The sequence below is a fragment of the Pleurodeles waltl genome, chromosome 1_1 (assembly GCF_031143425.1).
Source record: "Pleurodeles waltl isolate 20211129_DDA chromosome 1_1, aPleWal1.hap1.20221129, whole genome shotgun sequence".
Classification (NCBI taxonomy): domain Eukaryota; kingdom Metazoa; phylum Chordata; class Amphibia; order Caudata; family Salamandridae; genus Pleurodeles; species Pleurodeles waltl.
Window position 1 is genome coordinate 328268105 of NC_090436.1, and position 21596 is coordinate 328289700.

Genomic DNA, 21596 nt, shown 5'->3' on the forward strand with positions numbered 1-21596 from the left:
TTATGTGGGGGGGGGCATAGAACTGTTGGCCAAGCGGGGCAGATCGGCCTATTTTTAAGCCACTTAGAGCCCAGGGATAGTGTGTGTGTGTTTAGTGGATGGGGGGTGGCCCCTTGGGCAAGGGTCGCCCCCCTTTGGGGGCTCGTGTACTATGGTAATTTCTGCCCCCCTTGGGGGCAGATCGGCCTATTATTGTTAGGCTGATCTGCCCCCAAGGGGGGCAGAAACCACTAAAAGGCCAGGGATTTTTTTTATATGTTTATTTATGTGGGGGGCATAGAGCTGTTGCCCATTTCTGCCCCCCTTGGGGGGAGCTAGGCCTATTTTTTTAGGCCCATGGGGCAGAAGCCACTTAGACACCAGGGATAGTGTGTGTGTGTTTAGTGGATGGGGGTGGCGGCCCCTTGGGCAAGGGTCGCCCCCCCCTTTGGGGGCACGTGTACTATGACCATTTCTGCCCCCCTTGGAAGCAGATCGGCCTATTTGTTTTTGAGGCTCATTGCCCCCAAGAGGGGCAGAAGCCACTTAGGCACCAGGGATAGTGTGTGTGTGTGTTTGTTAGTTTGGGGGGTGGCCCGTTGGGCAAGGGTCGCTCCCCATAGGGACACACTACTAAAGGTATTTTCTGCCCCCCTTGGGGCAGATAGGCCTATTTTTTGGTAGGCCCATCTGCCCTTATGGGGGACAGAATCCACTTAGGCACCAATTTCTAAATGCTTGATAGTGGGGTGTTTGTCAACTGGCGAAGTATTTGCATTTGTGATAAAAAACAAATTGTCCTTTTTGTTCTAGTTCAAAGCTTTTGCTTTCTTTGTTGTGGCTCTTTGCGGTTGTGGTGGTGGTTGACCTTCGGTTTGCATAGTTGCATGTTTAGGTAAGTAAAAACAATTTACTCCAAAGGAGTATTGTTGCCATGCATGAATGACATGTTTGTAGGTGGTGTACTAAATGCAGGATTGTGTGTGAAATTGCCCTTAGATTTGTGCACAATTATATTTGTGTTGTCTTATTTCTAATTTGATTTTCTTTCTTTCTTTTTAGTGGGATATCATTGGTGATTGCTGTGTTTGTGCAGAGTAGTTGCTGGTGAGTCAAGCTTTTTCAGGCAAGTGAGCGGTATCGTTTTTGAGTTTATAACTCCTACTGATAAAGCTACACTTTATTACTTATCTTACACAGTGCTGGTTGTTGGTGGTGCATTTGTCCAGTTACTTTTCGTAGGAAAGATCATGGCTAGCCGCAGGATGACCACTCAGCAGGTGGCTGGTATGCTTTTTGAGTCATTGAATGATCATGATTATGAGACAGACTCTGCATCTGAAGCAGAGGAGGAACAAGAGATTCTGGCAGGGAAGTTTCTGTCAGAGAGGAATCTTCTGATGAGGAAGCCACTCTCAGTGCAGATGAAGGGCCTGTTTTAGAGGAGGATACTGATGTGCCATTAGTGCAGCAACCTGGGGCTGAAAGGTTTCCCGTTAGAAGACCTGAACTCTGGGTTGCCCCAAACATGGAGCAGCCAGAGTTGCCTGCCTTCACTGGTTTCCCGGGGTTCAGAGTCAATACAGATAACTTTTTGCCTGTCAATTTCTTTAAGTTATGTGTGGATGATGTGTTTTTGAAAGAGATTGTTGAGCAGACTAATTTGTACGCGGAGCAGTATTTGAGGGACATTGCCGCTAGACCTAGGCCACACTGTAGAGCTACCCAGTGGATTCCCACAAATTTGGAGGAGATAAAAAGGTTTTTGGGTTTGACTCTTTTGATGGGGTTGATAAGGAAGCCGTCACTGGCTTCTTATTGGTCTACTATTCCCTTGATGGCAACAGCTATATTTCCTGCAACCATGAGTCGTAGTCGGAATTTGCTTCTTCTTAGGATGCTGCATTTTGTTGACAATGCATTAGCCTTGCCACGAGATCACCCTGATTCTGACAGTCTTTTTAAGATTAGGCCTGTCCTTGATCATTTTGTAGATTGGTTTTCAGAGTTCTATGTTCCAGGCAAAGAAATAGCTGTTGACGAGTCTTTGGTCCTCTTGAAGGGTAGTTTGTTTTTTAGGCAGTACATTCCTAGCAAGAGGGCACAATGTGGAATTAAATTGTATATGCTGTCTGAAGGTATTACAGGATATGTGTATAGTTTCCGTGTCTACACTGGTAGGGATTCCAGTATTGACTCCCCTGGTTGTCCTCCCACTTTTGGAGTTACTGATAAAATTGTGTGGAAACTTGGTAGACGACTGTTCAACAAAGGTCACCATTTGTATGTAGATAACTTCTACACTGGAGTGCAGTTGTTCAAGGAATTGTTTAGAGTGGACACTGTTGCTTGTGGCATAATTTGTTGAACCCGAAAGGCTATCCAAAGGAGCTTTTCTGTAAAAAAAACTTGAGAGGGGACAGTGCAGTGCCTTGCGGAATGATAAGCTGCTAGCTTTGACATTTTCAGACAAGAGGGATGTCTGCATGCTAAGTACCATTCATGATGAGAGTACTTCCCCGTGACTGTTTGGGGCCAGGTTGCTGAAGTGCGCAAACCTGTGTGTATTTTAGGTTCTAATAAGCACATGGGAGGTGTAGATGGAGTTGATCAGAGGTTGGAACCTTATACTGCTATTCGTAAGTCTTACGTTTGGTATAAGAAGTTAGCAATTCACCTCTTCCACTTGGCAACTTTTAATGCTTTTATTGTGTTTAAGGATAGGTCTCCAGAGTCAAAGATGACATTTGTGAAATTTCAGGAGTCAGTGATAGAGGGCCTTATTGTGGTGGAACAGGAAAGAGTTCCTAGAGAAGCAGTGGTGGAGGATGTGGCTAGATTGAAAGATCGCCACTTTGCTGAGCCCATTCCTCCCACACCCAAAAAAGTATTTCCAGCTAAGAAATGTAGAGTCTGTGCTCAAAGAGGTATCTGGAGGGAGACTCGAATGTACTGCCCAGGTTGTCCTTCAAAGCCTGGGCTGTGTGTGGGTGGTTGTTTCAAGAATTACTACACCCAGAAGAATTACTGGGAACTACCATGAGTGTTAACTGCCTGTTTTATATTTTCATGTGTTCAGTTTGACGGTTGGCAATTCTGTCATGTACTGAGTTAGAACTTTTGTGTTTGTAGTTTTGTAATTATTTCTAATTAGTTACTGGTTTATTTGTTTTTAAAACAAACAAAAAAGCGATGCCATTGTGGGTGGAGTGGCGCTTGGCTGACGGTGTACATATTGACTTGCTGTTGGTTACTGCAACACACTGCCAGCCAAACACCAGTCCACACACTCCCACCAGCTGGTGTGATTGCTGTATCAGGCATGTGGGCGAATGTAAGGGATGGACCCTTGAGTGGCGCTGTCTGTTGATGCGAGTGTTGTAATGTGCTGGGCCCATGGCTGGTGGCGTGATTGGTCTTGTGCATGTCATGTATGAAAGGTGTGTGAATGGACTGTAAAGCGGTTGGTGCCTTGCTGTGGCTTTACAGCTCACGAGCTGTGAGTCATTGGTTCCGTTTTTTGGCCTTTCAGGTATTAACAGTGCATTTCATTTTTGTGAAATCTCTTGTTAATAAAATTGGATCCACTGAACCATCACTCACCCTCATGCCAAATCCAACCAGTATGTTTGGTAAAAATGACAAAACCTGCTCTGCTGTAATCAGGCGTCGCAGCACACCTGTGACGTGCCAGGTGTCTCGGGTGGGACCCTGATAATGAAGCATGCCAGCAACTTGGTGGGTGAGGGGTCTTTGTCACATAACCTAAGTGTGTTTCTTTTCACAATTTTTGTGTTTGTAACATCACATACGTATGTGGACACGCCAAAATGATCTATTGCAAAACTACCTGTGTTTATGGGGGGGGGGGACCTATGTTTTGGTCCCGGGTGTGGCCTTCATCTAGGGAAAGCTACCAAACCCAGACATGTTTTAAAAATAGACACCCCAAGGAGTCCAAGGAGTTGTGGCTTTCCTGGATCCCCCAACATTTTCTTACCCAGACTCCTCGGCAAACCTCAAAATTTGCTTAAAAAATCCTTTTTTCCTCACTTTTCCTTGTAGGATCACCGCTGCGGCACATATTTCTTACCACCCAGAGTTCCCCTCAGTCTCCCAAGTAAAATGATATCTCACTTGCGTGGGTCCCCAAAGCAGAGTCAGTCTTAAAGTTTCACATGCTAGTATGGGTACCCAAGAATTCAGAGATGTGCAAACAACCACTGCTTCTCAACACTTTATCTTGTGGCCAATGTGGAAATACAAAGGTTTCCTTGATACCTATTTTTCACTTTTTATATCTCAGCAAATGAATTGCTGTATAACCGGGATAGAATGAAAACCCATTGCAAAGTGCAGCTCATTTATTGGCTCTGGGTACCTAGGGTTCTTGATGAACCTACAAGCCCTATATATCCCGCAACCAGAAGAGTCCAGCTGACGTAACGGTATATTGCTTTCAATAATCTGACATCGCAGGAAAAAGTTACATAGGAAAACGTGGAGAAAAATTGCTGTTTTTTACCTCAATTAGTAAACACTTGTAGGATCTACACAAATGACCCCTTGCTGAATTCAGAATTTGTCTACTAACTAACTGGAAGGAGGCTGAAAGCACAAAAAATAGTAAAAATGGGGTATGTACCAGTAAAATGTCAAAATTGTGTTGAAAAATTGGGTTTTCTAGTTCAAGTCTGCCTGTTCCTGCAAGCTGGGAAGATGGTGATTTTACCACCGCAAACCCTTTGTTGATGCCATTTTCAGGGAAAAAAACACAAACCTTCTTCTGCAGCCCTTTTTTCCCATTTAAAAAAAAAAAAAAATGTTCGCTCTATTTTGGCTACTTTCTTGGTCTCCATCAGGGGAACCCACAATGTCTGGGTACCTCTAGAATCCCTAGGATGTTGGGAATAAAAGGACGCAAATTTGGCATGAGTAGCTTATGTGGAGAAAAAGTTATGAGGGCCTAAGCACAAACTACCCCAAATAGCCAAAAAAAAGGCTCAGCACAGGAGGGGAAGATGCCTGGCAGCGAAGGGGTTAAACAAATGAAAGGAGAAAAACCCAAATTGTTAAGGTGGTCCATTTCCTTACCGGGGATGGACTTTACAGTGGAACATAGACCTGGGAGAACCACTCTAATACGATGGACTCTCCACATATTTCCACTTAGACAAGGAAGACTCATATGGGCAAGGTTAGCATTCTTGTCCTTCGTTTGGTGTAGGGAGTTGTGTAGGAAAGTACCCTCTTTCTTGGTATGGTTTTTCTGCCTGATGCCAGTGTGTTTGACTGTGTTCACTGGAAGTTTGCTGACCAGGACTCCAGTGACTGGTGCCCCACTGTAAGTACACAGGGTATTGGGCTGCAGCATATATTTTACCACCCATAGGGAGCCCAAGCAGGGGGTTCTGCAAGACTGCCATTGCAGCCTGTGTGAAAAGGTGCAAGCATCCTTTCACTACCACTTTTCACTGCACCAGGACACTTATAAGTCACCCCTATGCCAGGCCTTCTAGCCCAGAGGGCAGGGTGCAAAGTACCTGTGAGTGATGGCACCCCTGCACTAGCAGAGGTTCCCTGACAAACTCCTGGCCCATTTTCCCAGACTTCCTGGGTGTGGGGACGCCATTTAACGCATGTATTGGACATAGGTCAATACCTATGTCCAGCTTAATAATAATAACTCCGAAGACAGGCATATTTGGTATCAAACATGTTGGAATCATACCCCAATGCTTTGCAAGCATGGGTTGTATGATTTCATGCACTCTGTGGGCTCCTTGGAGGACCCCCAGTATTGCCATTACAGCCTTCTGAGGTTTTCCAGGCATCCCAAGCTGCTGCGACGTCACAGACAGGTTTCTGCCCTCCTGCTACTTGAGCAGCTCAAGCCAGGAAGGCAGAACAAAGGATTTCCTTTGGGAGAGAGGTGCTACACCCTCTCCCTTTGGAAATAGGTGTTACAGGCTTGGGAGGGGTAGCCTCCCCAAGCTAATGGTAATGTTTTGAAGGGCACATTTGGTGCCCTCCTTGCATAAACCAGTATACACCGGTTCAGGGACCCATAGTCCCTGTTCCAGGGTGAAATTGGACAAAGGAAAGGGGAGTGACCATGCCCTTGTCCATCACCTCCCTAGGGGTGGTGCTCATAGCTCCTCCCAGGGTTTCCTAGGCTTTGCCATCTTGGATTCAAGATTGGCAGAGAACTCTGTGTGCATCTGAGTGGCCAGTGAAGGCAGGTGACATCAGGGCCCTCTCCTGATAGGTGGTCACCCAGCTAGGCGACCAATGCTCCTTTCAGGGCTATGTAGGGTCTCTCTCTTGGGTCCTTCCTCAGATTCGGTTTGGAAGACTCCAGCAGGATTCCTCTGCAACCTCCACTTTGACTTCTGACCAAATAAACTGCATCTGGACACTCCAGGACCTGACAAGCTGCAACAAAGAAGCAGGACACTGCCTACAACATTGTATCCACAGCTCCATCCAGCAACTGCAACATTTCCCCATTGTGCATCCTCTGAGGACAACCCGTCTTCAGCCTGCACAAGAAAGAAGAAGGAATCTTTCTTGGGGTAAAGGAGTCACTCTCCTGCATCTACAGGCACCAACTGCAATGACAATGCTCTCTCCTGCTGAACTGCATGGATCCTGCAACACGGGTGGTGGACTGAAGTGGTCCTGATGGTCCTCTCTTCCAGCTGTCCAACTTGGGTCAAGGTAAGCCCTTGCCTGTCCACGCAGGACAGTACCCCCATCCACTGCATCATTTGCAGCTGCCAAGGCTTGTTGGCACCTCTTCCAAGGGATCTTCAGGCATCTTGAAGCTCCAGCCCCCAGCACTCCATCCAAAGAGATTATTAAAACATATACAATGTTCATAGAAACCTTTATCAGAAATAAACTTTTGGCATTAGACCATAATGTTCAAAACAGCCCATAGAAAACCTTAAAAAAGATAATGGATAGTGCTACTGTGTGTGTGTGTGGGGGGGGGGGTTTAGAGAGAGAGAGCATGAGGAAGAAAAAGCAAGTGAGGGAGAGCGAGAAAGCGTGAGAAAGAGCGACAGAAAGAGTGATTTTCTGCTCCTTCCACATCTATATTTGGTCTAGGCTATCACGTTCCTTGACTACCTCATGTTATTTGTTAGGCAGTTGGGCAGACCTGAATATTCACATTTCCTTGTTTTGCAGTCTGTTTAATGCCTGCAATAGACAGTTTAACAACTACTGTCTTGCTGTGCAACTTGTGGGCTTGTATCTTTAAAAGCAAATATCCAAAAACATCTTAATACGCTAAATTGCAAATATTTACTAAGGCGCTAAATGCAATGTACGTCTGGTTTATATTCTAAAAATTTAAAAATGCTTCTGATTTTATGTAATATATGAGAATATTTAATACTTCAGCCACCACACCTATGACTACAAAACACTGGAAAAAGCCCTACGTGAAACTACTTGACAGAAGGAAAACCTCAGACAAGATGTACATTACATTAAAAACAAGCCCATGAACCAATGAAAGTGATGGGAGTGACATAGATATGGTTAAACCACAGAGAGATTACAGTAGGCTACAGCGATTACGCGCTCAACCCGAAAAATGGCTTTTATTAATAGCAAGCCGGTGCATGAGTAGTAAGCGTATACATCAATGGGCGCTTCAAAGAAGCGAAAACACAGCGTTATTAAACAGGAACCTGCACACATGAAATAAGAGCTAGCATGTTTCAAACATACGCTCCAGCGCAAAGGGTTGTATCAAGCACTAATTGTTAACAAGCATTGGCAATGCATTATGTTAGAACTATCGGCGCTGGAAATGAGAATGTCTTTTACTCATGTGTTTTGGTTTGGAGTGCAGTGGATATTTCTGCTGTGGAGTGGATTTATGGGGGTTGTATTGGAATTGTTAGTTGTGGATTTATATGGCGTGGAATTGTGTGGTGTGGAGTATATTTGTGTAGTGGAGTATATGTGTGTAGTGGCATGGTGGGTAGATGGGGAGAGAACTGCACATAATAGGCAGAAAGGAAGATAGAATGGGATATTAGTTTCTTTAGGAAGTGATGAATGAACTAGAGACAGAAGAGGTGAAAGAGTGCCAATGCAAACAAAGAAAAGTGGTGGCCATGAAGTGGCACACACAATTACTACACACTGGGTTATGCAGTTTGACCCAAGTATACATGCTAGAATCAGGAAACAGTTATGGGCGCTAGAGTACTGAATAGGGATTGAAACCTCACACCTAAACACCATTTAAACATGGAAATGTCGCACATAAGCAAGCTCAATACTTGGCAGCTATGTCCCATGATTTAAAATGTTTTGGGGTACACACGCTCAAGTGTATGCAAACCTCTTAATGCAAATCGCTACCAACCCACTTTCAGCACAGAGACCCTGCTGTTTTTGGGCGCCCCTTGTTTTACCTCGTAACATTGCATTGTGGCGCCGATCAAGAGGAACTAACATCACACAACCTCAGATTTCACAGCAATAGAACAGAAAGGAGGCCATCGAGACATTGAACTGCAAAGGGATGTAAGTGAAACGTACGCAGCCATTTTGAAAGAGTAAAAACCGCTTATGTGATAAGTCTGTCTGCAAACCATCATCCTCACTGTATTTGGAGTTATTAAAATATTCTGAAATTACGTTCACAGTAATTAAACTAAATAACAGTAAGTCCTAGTCATCAGTAATGCTATATGGTGCATATTTTTCTTTAATTTACGAGGTTATACATGCAGATTGTAGTCTGTTTTCATTTGGAAGATGCCCCCTCCTCCTCCACACCCTTAAGGTTGGCATCATGATATTCATGGGAACCCTTCATTTCCCAGAAGTCGTACCACGTACATGGTTTCTGTGTGCGTCCTTGTCTGTTTAAATGTGTGTGTGTGTACGAGTCAGCGTGTGCCATAAAGTGTGTGCGCGTCAGCGTGTGCCATAAAGCGCACGTGTGAGTACAAGTCAGTGTGTGCATAAAGTGTGTGTGTGCTCGTTTGTGTGTGTGTATGTGTGCACGAGTCAGCGTGTGCCATGAAGTGTGCCCACATGTGTGCATGCGTGCGTGTGTGTGTGCATGTGCGTGTGTTTGTACATGTGTGTACATGAGCCAGTGTGTGCCATAAAGTACGTGTGTGTGTGCGCGTGTGCGTGCATGATCCAGCTTGCACCAGAAAGTGTGTGTGTGTATATTGTGGGACACTAATGGCGTGCGTCTGTACTCCGCACATTCCTTAAACTCACACGTGGCCATTGCCACCATGTGAGGTTAATGTGGGCTATTTTGAATAAAGCACTAAACAACCTCCTTTGAGTCATTCGGTCTATACATTACTTTCAAATTAAAACTACAAGGTGCAGAGAAATGCAATGAGTGGGAGACATTGAAACGTGATAATCTCTTTCTTAAGCGCCATTTAAAAAAAGAGAGCAAGGGCGAGCTGGCCCTGGAAAAGCCCCCCTCTGATACATTTTGGAATGCAATGGTCTCAATTTGCTCGAGTTAGATCTCTTAGCGTTGTAAATTACAGACTGGACTTTTATTGCCACACAGACTGAAAATAACAAGAGAAAGAGAGCGAGGGCAAGCTGGCCCTGGAAAAGCCCCCCTCTGATGTTGGTTTATGTTTACAGAGGGAGCTGGTGGGGAGGAGGGACTGAACACACACCCACAGAGTAAGACAAACAGGCAAATACTAAAACAAAAAGTCCCTTACAGAAGAGATAAACAGGACATAGCGTAATTCTGCAGTACTTTGTGCTGCTCCCAAAGAGAAAAAGGCAGGACAAAGAACTGACCACTAGCAAGCAGGGATTTTTAAAGGATACTGGAACCAACAAATGAAATCGCTTGAATTTGCTTGAACCCATATTATAAGTATACTTAAAAGTATACAACACCTCGAACTCTACGCTCGACCTCAAAAGGAGAGAGAGAGAGAAAGGGAGCACTGGGTCAATTACAGCACCAATACCACAGATGGCATACACATTACCGTCACACACAGGGATCAGGATTGAATACCATGCATCGTACTGGCATTCCATTGGCTAGGTACCACAGCAAAATGAGAGCCAAACACCGCCAACTGCACCCCTCCTGGGACCCACTAGGCCCTGTCTGACTTGGAATGCAACCTAGCTAGGTTACTAGATTTTGCAATACACCCATTACCCTTCCGCTGGATCACGCTGCAATGTCTGACCTGGCATTAAGGGGCACCCACTAACTGACACCCACCACCAGGATCCCATGCCACCTACCAATTACAGTTGTAACACCCACTGTACTCACCCCCTTGTGGCTGCTGTGATGCCCTAATGCATCCATCCAGCTCTGGGTAGGTCACCACCAGTATGCGGGCCATCAGGGGTCAGGTTCCGACCGGCACCTCGCCCTTGTTGGGAGGCCATCCCCAGCTGGGCCTCTGCAGTCTTCGGGCCCAGCGTCTCAGATCCTCCCACCTTTTCCTACAGTGAGTGCTCCGCCTGCTGTAGACCCCCAGGGTCCGGATGTCCTCGGTGATGGTATGCCACAATCCCTTCTTCTGATGGGCGCTGACCTGCAGAGGTAATACAGACAGGAAGACACCATTACACATACAATCCAGCCTGTCACACATATGGCCCACAAATCCCATTTCCATCATCATCTGGTGCCCACCATGTACACTACCACTAGACATACCACCCAGCCAAATGACATGCTGCTTGCACACACATCTCCATGCAATCTTGTCACATGCATCGTGCCCATGGTGTACTCACCTGTAGGTCTGGAGGCCCATACAGCTATACTTACTGGGATAGGACCCCATCCACCAAGCGCTCCAACTCCTCCAAAGTGAAGGCAGTGGCCCTTTCCCTGGTCACATGGGCCATGGCAGGATCCAGACACAGGTCACAGAAGCACATGCAGTGTAGGTGTTGTCCTGTGGAAAGTCAGGAATCAAGTGAGGTCATAGATAGAAAATGGCGGTCTTATCCGCGGCGGTGTACACTGACACCACCGCCGGTGATCCCCATTGGACACTGTACTCCACAGAGCCCCATATTAGCCAATGAGGAATAGCATGGCGGTGCAAGACCACCTTCCGCCATGACGCCCAATATCGGCGGAATTACCTAACTTCCACCTGTCCCTAAATACAGATAATCGAGAACTGCATCATTGCTATGATTTGCTCATACATTGCCATTCCCATAGTGCCAACACATAAATGCTCAATGTACACTGAGGTGGCGGTTCCATTGTTCAAATTGTGACACCCTACTCACTCTTGTGTCCCTTACCTACCACTGCAGATGAATAGGAGGAGGAGTCACGACCCTGTGTACAGTCCCCTTGTGGACTTAGCTACACTGGAGGACAGGCACATAATACTCTCCTATAGATTGGACAGGGCCACAATCACAGAGCTGTGTGCTCAGTTGGAGCTTGATCTGATATCAGCTATTGGTCATCCCACTGGGATCCCCCCTCTTGTGCAAGTTCTATCTGTGCTCCATTTCCTGGCAATTGATTTTTTCCAAGTGACAGTGGGCTTTGCAGAAGGAATGTAACAGCAAATGTTCTCAATCGTGCTGGCAAGGGTTTTGTCTGCCTTGGTCAGACACATGTGCAGCCACATTGCTTTCCCCCAGGTGGAGAGATTTGGTCACTTTAAAGGCAGGATCCTATGCAATACGACATATACCTAATATTATTGGGGTGATTGACGGAACACATATTGCATTTGTCCCCCCCGCCACAATGAACGGGTGTTCAGGAATCAGAAGAGTTTTCACTCACTCAAAGTGCAAATAGTGTACCTGGCTGACCAGTATATCTCCCAAGTCACTGCCAAATATCCTGGGTTGATGCATGACGCCTTCGTCCTGAGGAATAGCAGCATCCAAAATGTGATAGCACAACTACAGAGGCACATGTTGTGGCTAATAGATGAGCCTGCTTCCCCACCCAATGTATGTCAGTGTATGCCTTCAGGAGTTAACCCCATACCATTCTTTGAGGCTAATGATTGTCCCTCAATACTTGCACATGGGTGAACCAAAAGAATTATTGAAAGGATCTCCGGTCTCCTGAAGGCCAGGTTCAGATGCCTCCATCTGACAGGTGGATCCCTGTTCTACTCTGCCAAGGTAGGGGCCCGCTGGAGTGCTGTCCATTCCCTCATGATGTTGGATATATCTGCCAGCACCCCTGCCATGGAGACCATGGTGGTGTTGAGGGCCTACAAATCTTCCCTGATCTCCTGATGGTATACCTCCTGCAGCCGCTTGTTCTCCTGGATGTTGGTCAGGATCTGACCCATCTTGTCTTGGGATTGTTGGTAAGCCCCCAGGACATTAGTGAGTGCCTCCTGGAGAGACGGTTCCCTGAGCCTGTCCTCCCCCTGGCACACAGCTGTCCTCCAAGTGTCCCTGTTCCCCTGTGCCTGTGTCCTCTGAACTGTATGCCCACTGCCACTGACCCCAGGTCCCTGATTGTCTTGGGGGTGAGGTGTGGACATGGGTCACTGTACAGGTGGGCACCATGCTGATTGACGTGTCCTGGGGACAGAGGTGTGGGGATGTCGGGTGGGTGCTGTGGTGTTAGATATTGATGGGGGAGGCTCTGTGGTGGACTGTGAATGGGCTGGGGTGGCTGACTAACCTGTGGTCCCTGATGGGCCAGGTAGTTCATCCAGATCCTGGAGTCCAGAGTTACTGTCATCACTGGGGTGTCTTCTCTTGGGGGACTGGAGAGTCGTGGCACCTCCTCGCAGCTGGGATTGGCTGGGGCACCTGTGTGGATGTAAGTGATGTATTATGCTTCATGTCTGTGACATGTTGTACATTCCTAGCTTCCCCTCTATCCTTGCTGTTGCCCTGCCCCCTTTGCTTGTGTATGGTGATGTATTGTGTGATTGTTAGTTCTCCATGCTGTGCATGCTTTTGTGATGGGTGTATATACAGGGCTGGGAGGGCTGTACATGCATTGGAATGGCATGCAGGGCTTGGCATTGGGGTTAGTCATATGTGTAGGTGCAGTGTGTGGGATGGAGTGGAGTTATGGGAGTCATGGTAAGGTGGTGAGATGGCATGCAGGTATGGGGGATGATGAGTAGTAAATATTGACTCAGCAGTGTCCAGTCCTCCGGCTACTCCAGTGAGTCCCTCAGGATGCAGGATTGCAAAGACTTGCTCCTCCCACGCTGTGAGCTGTGGGGGAGGAGGTGGGGCTCCACCGCCAGTCCTCTGGATGGCGACCTGGTGCCTTGCGGCTACGGTACGTACCTTCCCCGTAGGTACCTCTTCCTGATGTCGTCCCTTGTTCTTGCTCCATCTTCCTGGCAATGGATATTTGCTGTTTCTGTGCTCCAGAGCTGTGGCTCTACCCTGACTATTTCCTCCACCATGACCCGCAACTCCTCATCAGTGAAACGGAGGTGCCTTAGTGGGGACATGGGTGTTGTGTGGTGTGTGTTGTGCAGAGGGTGTTGAGTAATGTGCTGTGTGTGTGTGATGTGGGGTGTGTGACGGATGAATGGGTGTTTGTGGTGTGTGTGTGTAGTTGTCTCTGTGATGTTCGTCTGTCTCATGGCTACTTTTGGCATTCGTAAAGGGTTGTGGGTAATGAGAGTGTGTGTTTTATAGTGCTCTGGGTGGGTGTGTGTGGTGTGTGTATGAATGTCAGGTGTGTGATTTTTGTTTTGGCCAATGTTGTGTTATTTTGTATTTGGGTGGCCATTCTGAGCGCACCGGTGTGTACCGCCAGTGGTTTACCGCCATTAAATGTCTGCTGTGGTGAGGCGTTGTTTCATAGGCGTATTGATATGGGTGTTCATACCAACACTTTAACACTGACCTTTGGGCTGGCGAATATGTGTTTGTGCAGTATTCTGTCGGTTTGCTGTGTGTCTCATAATATGGCGAATGGATGTTCGCCACCGCAGTGGTATGTTGGCGGCCTTCACCGCGGCGATAAGCGGGATTTACCACCAATGTCATGATGAGGGCCTATGTCTCTAGTTGGCAAAGGTATGCACCCTGTCAAGGTAAGGATCACAGTCCTAATCAGGGTAAGTCACAACACAACCTAAATTATCCTGTGCTCACCCTTTGATAGTTGTGCACAGAGCAGACAGAAGGTAATGTGTAAAGTATTTGTGCAGTAACTCATGCAGTAACACAGAGAAAACACCACAAAAGTACTCAACACCAGTTTAGGAAAAGAGATAATATTAATATGAATAAAATAAGACATGAATGAAAAGAATCCAATATGCACAATTCAAGATATCACTTTTTAGACGTTTAGGTAAATCTTAATCCAGAAGAATCAGTGACTGTGGGGGTCATTAAAACATTGGCGATAAAAGCCGCTTACCGACATGCAGAAAACCGCCAACACACCGCCGCGGCCGCGGATTTCCGCCACGGTTATTATGACCCACAGCTCGGAATCCGCCAAAATTTAGACACCCACACAAGTCCGCCACACCAAAGGTCAGTGATAAACTGGCGAAAACAAAACCTCCACCATCACGCCAACAGGAATACGCCCACACTATCACGACCCATGAATCCACGCGGCGGTCTTTCAACCGCGGTATTCCATTGGCGGTACACACAGCCGCGCTCAAAATACACACACATTTACAAAACACAACCACATTGGACAATTCAAAATACACACACCTGATACACATACACACACCACTCCCACACACCCAATACAATATAAAACACACACCCACATCACCCACAAACCCCTACTACCAAAAATTCTGAAAGAAGCACATAGAGAGACACCACAATCTACAAACAAGCATCCACAGGCACGCAACACCATCACTCACACAACATCCACACACCTCACACAACACACCACTAAATATCACCCCACACATCACAACACACACCAACCCACACATCACCCACACCACCCCATGGCACGGCAAAGACACCCCAGGTTCTCTGAGGAGGAGCTCAGGGTCATGGTGCAGGAAATCATCCGGGTAGAGCCACAGCTATTCGGAGCACAGGTGCAGCACACCTCCATAGCTAGGAAGATGGAGCTATGGCGAAGAATCGTGGACAGGGTCAACGCAGTGGGACAGCACCCAAGAAATAGGGATGACATCAGGAAGAGGTGGAACGACCTACGGGGGAAGGTGCGTTCCGTGGTCTAAAGACACCACCTTGCGGTACAGAGGACTGGCGGCGGGCCCCCACTTCCTCCCCCACAACTAACAACATGGGAGGAGCAAGTTTTGGCTATTCTGCATCCTGAGGGCCTCACAGGAGTAGCTGGAGGAATGAACTCTGGTAAGCCAAATCTTTACTATTACATCCCCCACCCTACCTGCATGCCATCACATACCCCCACCCTCGCCCTCACCCCCATCACTCCAACTCCTCACAAATGTCCCAATATCACAAACCACCCATCCCAACACCAAGCCCTGCATGCAACAACAAAGCATGGACACCCATCACCAATGCATGGCCACTGCACATACCCACACAGACTCCTAAACCATCATCACACAAGGTCCCACACAGGAATGCAAGCACTGGGATACATGGTCACCCACCCATTCCACACCATGGCACACACAGATGCAATAATCATGCTTTTACACCCCTGCAGGCCCCCTACCCAACGTCACCACACAGGAGGGTCCAGACATGTCCACGCCACCAACAGAAGAGGCCCACAGTGATGACAGCAGCTCTGTCCAACTGGATCTAGACGACCAGCCCGGCCCATCTGGACCTCAGGACTGTCGGTTCCCCTCACACAGCCACAGGCCACCACAGAGCTTCCCCCCTCTGGAAACACCAGCACAGCACCCACCCAGCGGGCCCATACCTCTGTCCCCAGGACACGTCAATCAGCAGTGTGTCCACCACTACAGGGAACCAAGGCTAACCCACCACCCCAACAACAACAGGGACCAGGGGGCAGTGGGCACACCGTTCAGGGGACAGAGGCCCAGGGAAACAGGGGAATTGGGAGGGCTGCTGTGCGGCAGAGGACCCACTCTCCACGAGGCCCTCTCCAACATCATGGGAGCCTACCATCATTCCAAGGAGACAATGGCAATGGTGCTGGCCAAGTTTCAGGAGACCCAGCGGGTGCAGGAGGAACAGTATTTGGGCTTCAGGGAGGAACTCAGATACATCAATTCCACCCTGGGCACCATCGTAGGGGTGCTGAAGGAAGTCCTCAACACCAGGAGGGACACTGGCACAACAAGGGGCCCCTGACACTAGCCTGGACGATGAACTGCCCACCACCTCCGCCTGCGCTATTGGACAGGAGGCACCGCCACAGGACCACCACACCAGCACTCCACCTCCTGTAGATGGAGAACCACCCCGCAAACGGTCCCTGAGATCCAGGACAAAGACAGAGAACAATGCCAAGACCCCACCAAGAAATTAGACCACCCTGAATGTCATCCTTTTGTCCCACCTTGTCACCCTGTCCATCCTCAAACTGCCCCACCTCCACTTCCTCTGCCCCTTTGGACAATGCACCTGTGAAACTAATAAACTGGACTCTGCCATGGACATTCCTCCACCATCACTCCTCACCATTTTACAACACCCTCCAATATTGAGCACTTAAATAAACACCCTTAAAGCACAAAACAACCAGGAGTCTGTCTGTGATTTCTAAAATGTGTATTAGCAATTGCAGTGACAAAATGCTCTTTCAATTGTAATGTCAACATACCTATGTCACACAGCTGTAGTCCATGAGGAAAAAAAGCAGATGTCACACAGTGGGACCCACATCTGTGAAATCGTAAGGGAAAGTGACAACTCAGTGACCATACACTGGGTGAAAAGGACAGACAGTAGAGAGGTAGTAGTGTTAAAGTACATGTAGTAGGCAGGTTTGTCTTCTTACCTGTGTCTCACTGGAAGTATTGCAGGTTCACAGAGTTTCTGTTGTCAATGTCCTCTTCTTCTGCTTCCTCGTCTTCACTGTCCACAGGCTCCACAGCTGCCACAACACCTCCATCTGGACCATCCTCCTGCAGAAAAGGCACCTGTCGTCGCAAAGCCAAGTTGTGAAGCATTCAGCAGGCCACGATGATCTGGCACACCTTCTTGGTGAGTATAATAGGGAACCGCCTGTCATATGGAGGCACCGGAACCTGGCTTTCAGGAGGCCGAAGGTCCTCTCTATAATCCTCCTAGTTCGCCCATGGGCCTCATTGTAGCGTTCCTCTGCCCTTGTCCTGGGATTCCTCACTTGGGTCAGTAGCCATGACAGGTTGGGGTAACCAGAGTCACCTGCAAATGGCGAGGGACAACTGTTAGACACACACTCTTAGGGATATCCCCAGACCCAGACAACTATTCCCACTGATTTGGTTCCAGGTGCTCACCTAATAGCAACACCCGGTGCCTCTGTAGTTGCCCCATCACATAAGGGATGCTGCTATTCCGCAGGATGTAAGCGTCATGCACTGAGCCAGGAAATTTGGCATTCACATGGGAGATGTACTGGTCTGCCAAACACACCATCTGCACATTCATCGAATGGTAACTCTTCCGGTTTCTGTACACCTGTTCACTCCTGCGGGGGGACCAAGGCCACATGTGTCCCATCAATGGCACCTATGATGTTGGGGATATGTCCCAGGGCATAGAAATCACCTTTCACTGTAGGCAAATCCTCCTCCTGAGGGAAAATGATGTAGCTCTGCATGTGTTTCAGCAGGGCAGACAACACTCTGGACAACACGTTGGAAATCATAGGCTGGGACATCCCTGATGCTATGGCCACTGTAGTTTGAAAAGACCCACAAGGAAATGGAGTACTGACAGCACCTGCACTTGAGGGGGGATTCCTGTGGGATGGCGGATAGCTGACATCAGGTTTGGCTCCAACTGGGCACACAGTTCCAGGATTGTGGCACGATCAAGCCTGTAGGTGATGATTACATGTCCTTCCTCCATTGTCGACAGGTCCACCAGCGGTCTGTACACTGGAGGATGCCGCCATCTCCTCACCTGCCCCAGCAGACGTGCTCTATGGAGGAGAACAGCGAGCAGAGAGTCAACCAACTCAGAGGTAGGTAAACACAGCTTACTCAGTAAACTATTCATAACCCGAATTTTGCCTGCATGAGTGTTGAGCAAAGGCCGAGGTATGTGTGATGCACTTAAAAATTAAGCCATGTGGGCTGCTGAAATGGCGGCTGCCTGACCTGTAAAGTGGGACAATGGGATGTGAGGTAACTACGCTGGCGTTGTACACCGTTGCGGTAGGTGGTTGAAGACCGCGGCACAATTCTGCATTGGTTAACATTGGACCCTATGGGTCCCAGGAGCCAATGACGATGTACGCCGGTGGTGACCGCCATTTTCTATCTGTTCAATCACTCAATACCTCATCTTCGACAGGAAAGGACCTACACTGCAAGTGCTGCTGTGACCACAGTCTGAAAAGGAGACAATGGCTCGTGCGTCTGGGGAAAGGGCCCCTGCCTTCAGCGCGGAGGAGTTGGAGAAACGCGTGGATGGGGTCGTCCCCCAGGACACGCTACTCTACGGTCCTCCAGACAAACGGGTAAGTACACTGTGAGCATGCTGTATGGGCAATGCCTGTGTGGAGTGGGCTGGACGAAAGATAGTGGGGGGAGAATGATGCGTGCATGAAACAACCGTGAGTGCATGCGCGTCATGGCATGGGTAGGGATGCGGGCCAATGACTGTGACGGTGCAGTTGGTAATGACTTCTCTTTTTCCCCTGTACAATTCCTGTAGGTCAGCGCCCACCAGAAGAAGGATATTTGGCGTGCCATTGCCAAGGACGTCCGGACCCTGGAGGGTCTACCACAGACGGAGCTCCCACTGCCAGAAAAGATGGGAGGACATTCGCCGCTGGAGCAAGAAGACGGCGGTGGCTCAGCTGGGGATGGCCTCCCAACGTGGGAGGGGTGCCTGTCGCACCATGACCCCCCTGATGTTCAGGATCCTGGCAGTGGCGTATCTGGACTTGGATGGGCGCTTGAGGGCATCACAGCAGCAACAGGGGGGTGAGTACACTCTCATTCTGCTGATTCAGCGCGCAGTGGAGGTGTCTGGGTGGGGGATGTGGGCTGTGGGTTTCCCTAGGCCAGGGCGAGTGTGCTAGTTAAGTCCCCTTTTTCAGGCAGACCCTGTGGCACCCCACCCCACCTGGGTACAGTGCCAATTACACCTACTCAGGCTCCTGTGACATCCATGTGTGCAGATATCGGCCATAGCCTTGTAGGCCATGTCCCAGGGATTGAATAGTGGACCCCAAGTGCGTGGCGTAGTGCAGGGGGCTTCTGTGTCTGTCATGTCCGCCAACGGTAGCGGTAATGCATGCACTCAACATGTCTTTCTTCTTTCTCCCCCCCCCTTTTTGTGGTCTCCCTGTGCTTGTGTGCATTAGCATCATCAGGCGGAGGAGCAGTGGCACCAGATCAGGAGGGAGCTGCATCCCACATGGCCCTGGAGTGCGACACTACGGAGTCTGATTTCACCAGTGGGACGGAGGGCGAGGGGAGCTCCACGGCGGGGACAGGAGCTGACACCAGTGATACGGACTCGTCCTCTGATGGGAGATCCCTTGTGGTGGAGGTCCCATCTGTGCCCCCCGCATCTACAGGTACAGCCGCCACCCCCCCTCCAGCACCGCCCTCCCAGCAGCCCCTCAGCCTTTGCCCCATGCCCGCTCACCCAGGAGGGTGGGCTTCACCTTCCGCCCAGGCACCTCAGGCCCTGCCCCAGTCAGCCCTGCTGCCCTCAGTGAGGAGGCCATTGACCTCCTCAGGTCCCTCACTGTTGGGCAGTCTACCATTTTGAATGCCATCCAGGGTGTAGAGAGGCAGTTGCAACAAACCAATGCATTCCTGGAGGGCATTCATTCTGGTCAGGCAGCCCTTCAGCAAGCTTTTCAGACTCTGGCCTCAGCACTGATGGCAGCCATTGTCCCTGTCTCTGGCCTCCCCCCTCCAACTTCCTCCACCCAGACCCAATCCCCTGTACCTCAGCCTATCCCAAGCACACCAACAGACCAGCATGCACACACCTCAACACACAAAGGAAGCTCAGGCAAACATAAGCACCACACATCCCACAGGCACTCACGCAAGCATCACACACATGCCGACATAGCAACATCCACTGCCTTCACTGTGTCCCCCTCCTCCTCATCTCCCTCATCCCTCCCAGTTTCGTCTCCACTCAAACCTGCATGGACTACTTCTACAGCCACTACTTCCATCACCAGCACACCCACCAGCACACCCCGCTCACGTGCACTCACCATCCCCACTACCATTCACACATCCCCTGTGTCCTCTCCCAGTGTGTCTGTGAGGCCACCTCCCAAGGTACACAAACGCAGCCACACACCCACCCAACAGTCATCCACCTCACGACAGCCTCCAGCGCATGCACCTTCACCCAAAGTCACCAAACGGACACCTCCTACAACCACAACCTCTTCCTCCACTCCCAAACCCCCTCCATCTACCCATCCCAGTGTTCCTAAGAAACTTTTCCTGGCCAGCCTTGACCTCTTTCCCTCACCTCCGCTACCCCATCAGTCTCTTAGGGCCCAACTCTCCCGATCCCAACCTAGCACCTCAGCCACAACATCGGCGGGACCAGTGGTGCCAGTAGTCACCGGATTCTGGAGTGCACCAGGCAGCAGGGCAGCCAGTGTGGCAAGGAGCCACAGCACGGACAGTCCCCCACCTGTCAAGCATCAAAAGTTGGCCAGTGCCCAGCTGTAGAGGGAGAAGACACCAACCACCAAAGCAACTCCCAGGGGTACAGGTGGGAGTGTGGAGTCATCTGCAACACCTTCCAAGGTGGGGAAGGGGCACAAGAAACCCGGCAAGTCTGGGAAGATCAGCGCGGCGGAGAAGACCCCCATCAGCCCTGCTGCCCAGGAGCCGGCCAGCAGCAGCCCCGCTGCCCCAGACAGGACCGCCAGCAGCAGCCCCGCTGCCACAGACAGGACTGCCAGCAGCAGCCCCGCTGCCCAAGACAGGACCGCCAGCAGCCCCGCTGCCCCAGACAGGACCGCCAGCAGCAGCTCCGCTGCCCAGGAGGCGACCGCCAGCAGCCGCGCTGCCCCAGACAGGACCGCCAGCAGCAGCCCCGCTGCCACAGACAAGACCTCCAGCAGCAGCCCCACTGCCCAAGACAGGACCGCCAGCAGCTGAACCGCTGCCAAAGACACCGCCGCCACAAGCACCGCTGCCAAAGACACCGCCGCCACAAGCACTGCAGGCCCATGAGCGCCAAAAGCTCTGACACTACTGAGGCCACCACGAGCAGGATGAAGCACTCTTGGCACAAAGCCCCCTGCAGAACTAGTGGAGATTTACATACACTACTCTGTCCTTGGCAGGATGAAGCACTCTGGGCACAAAGCCCTCTCCAGAACCAGTGGAGACTGTTATCCACTTGAGAGACTGTGGCTTTGCATTCCCCAGGATTGAACAGTGGGCAAACCACCCACTGTACAGACTTGAGAGACTGTGGCTTTGCACTCCCCAAGATTGAACAGTGGGCAAACCACCCACTGTAGAGACTTGTGAGACTGTGGC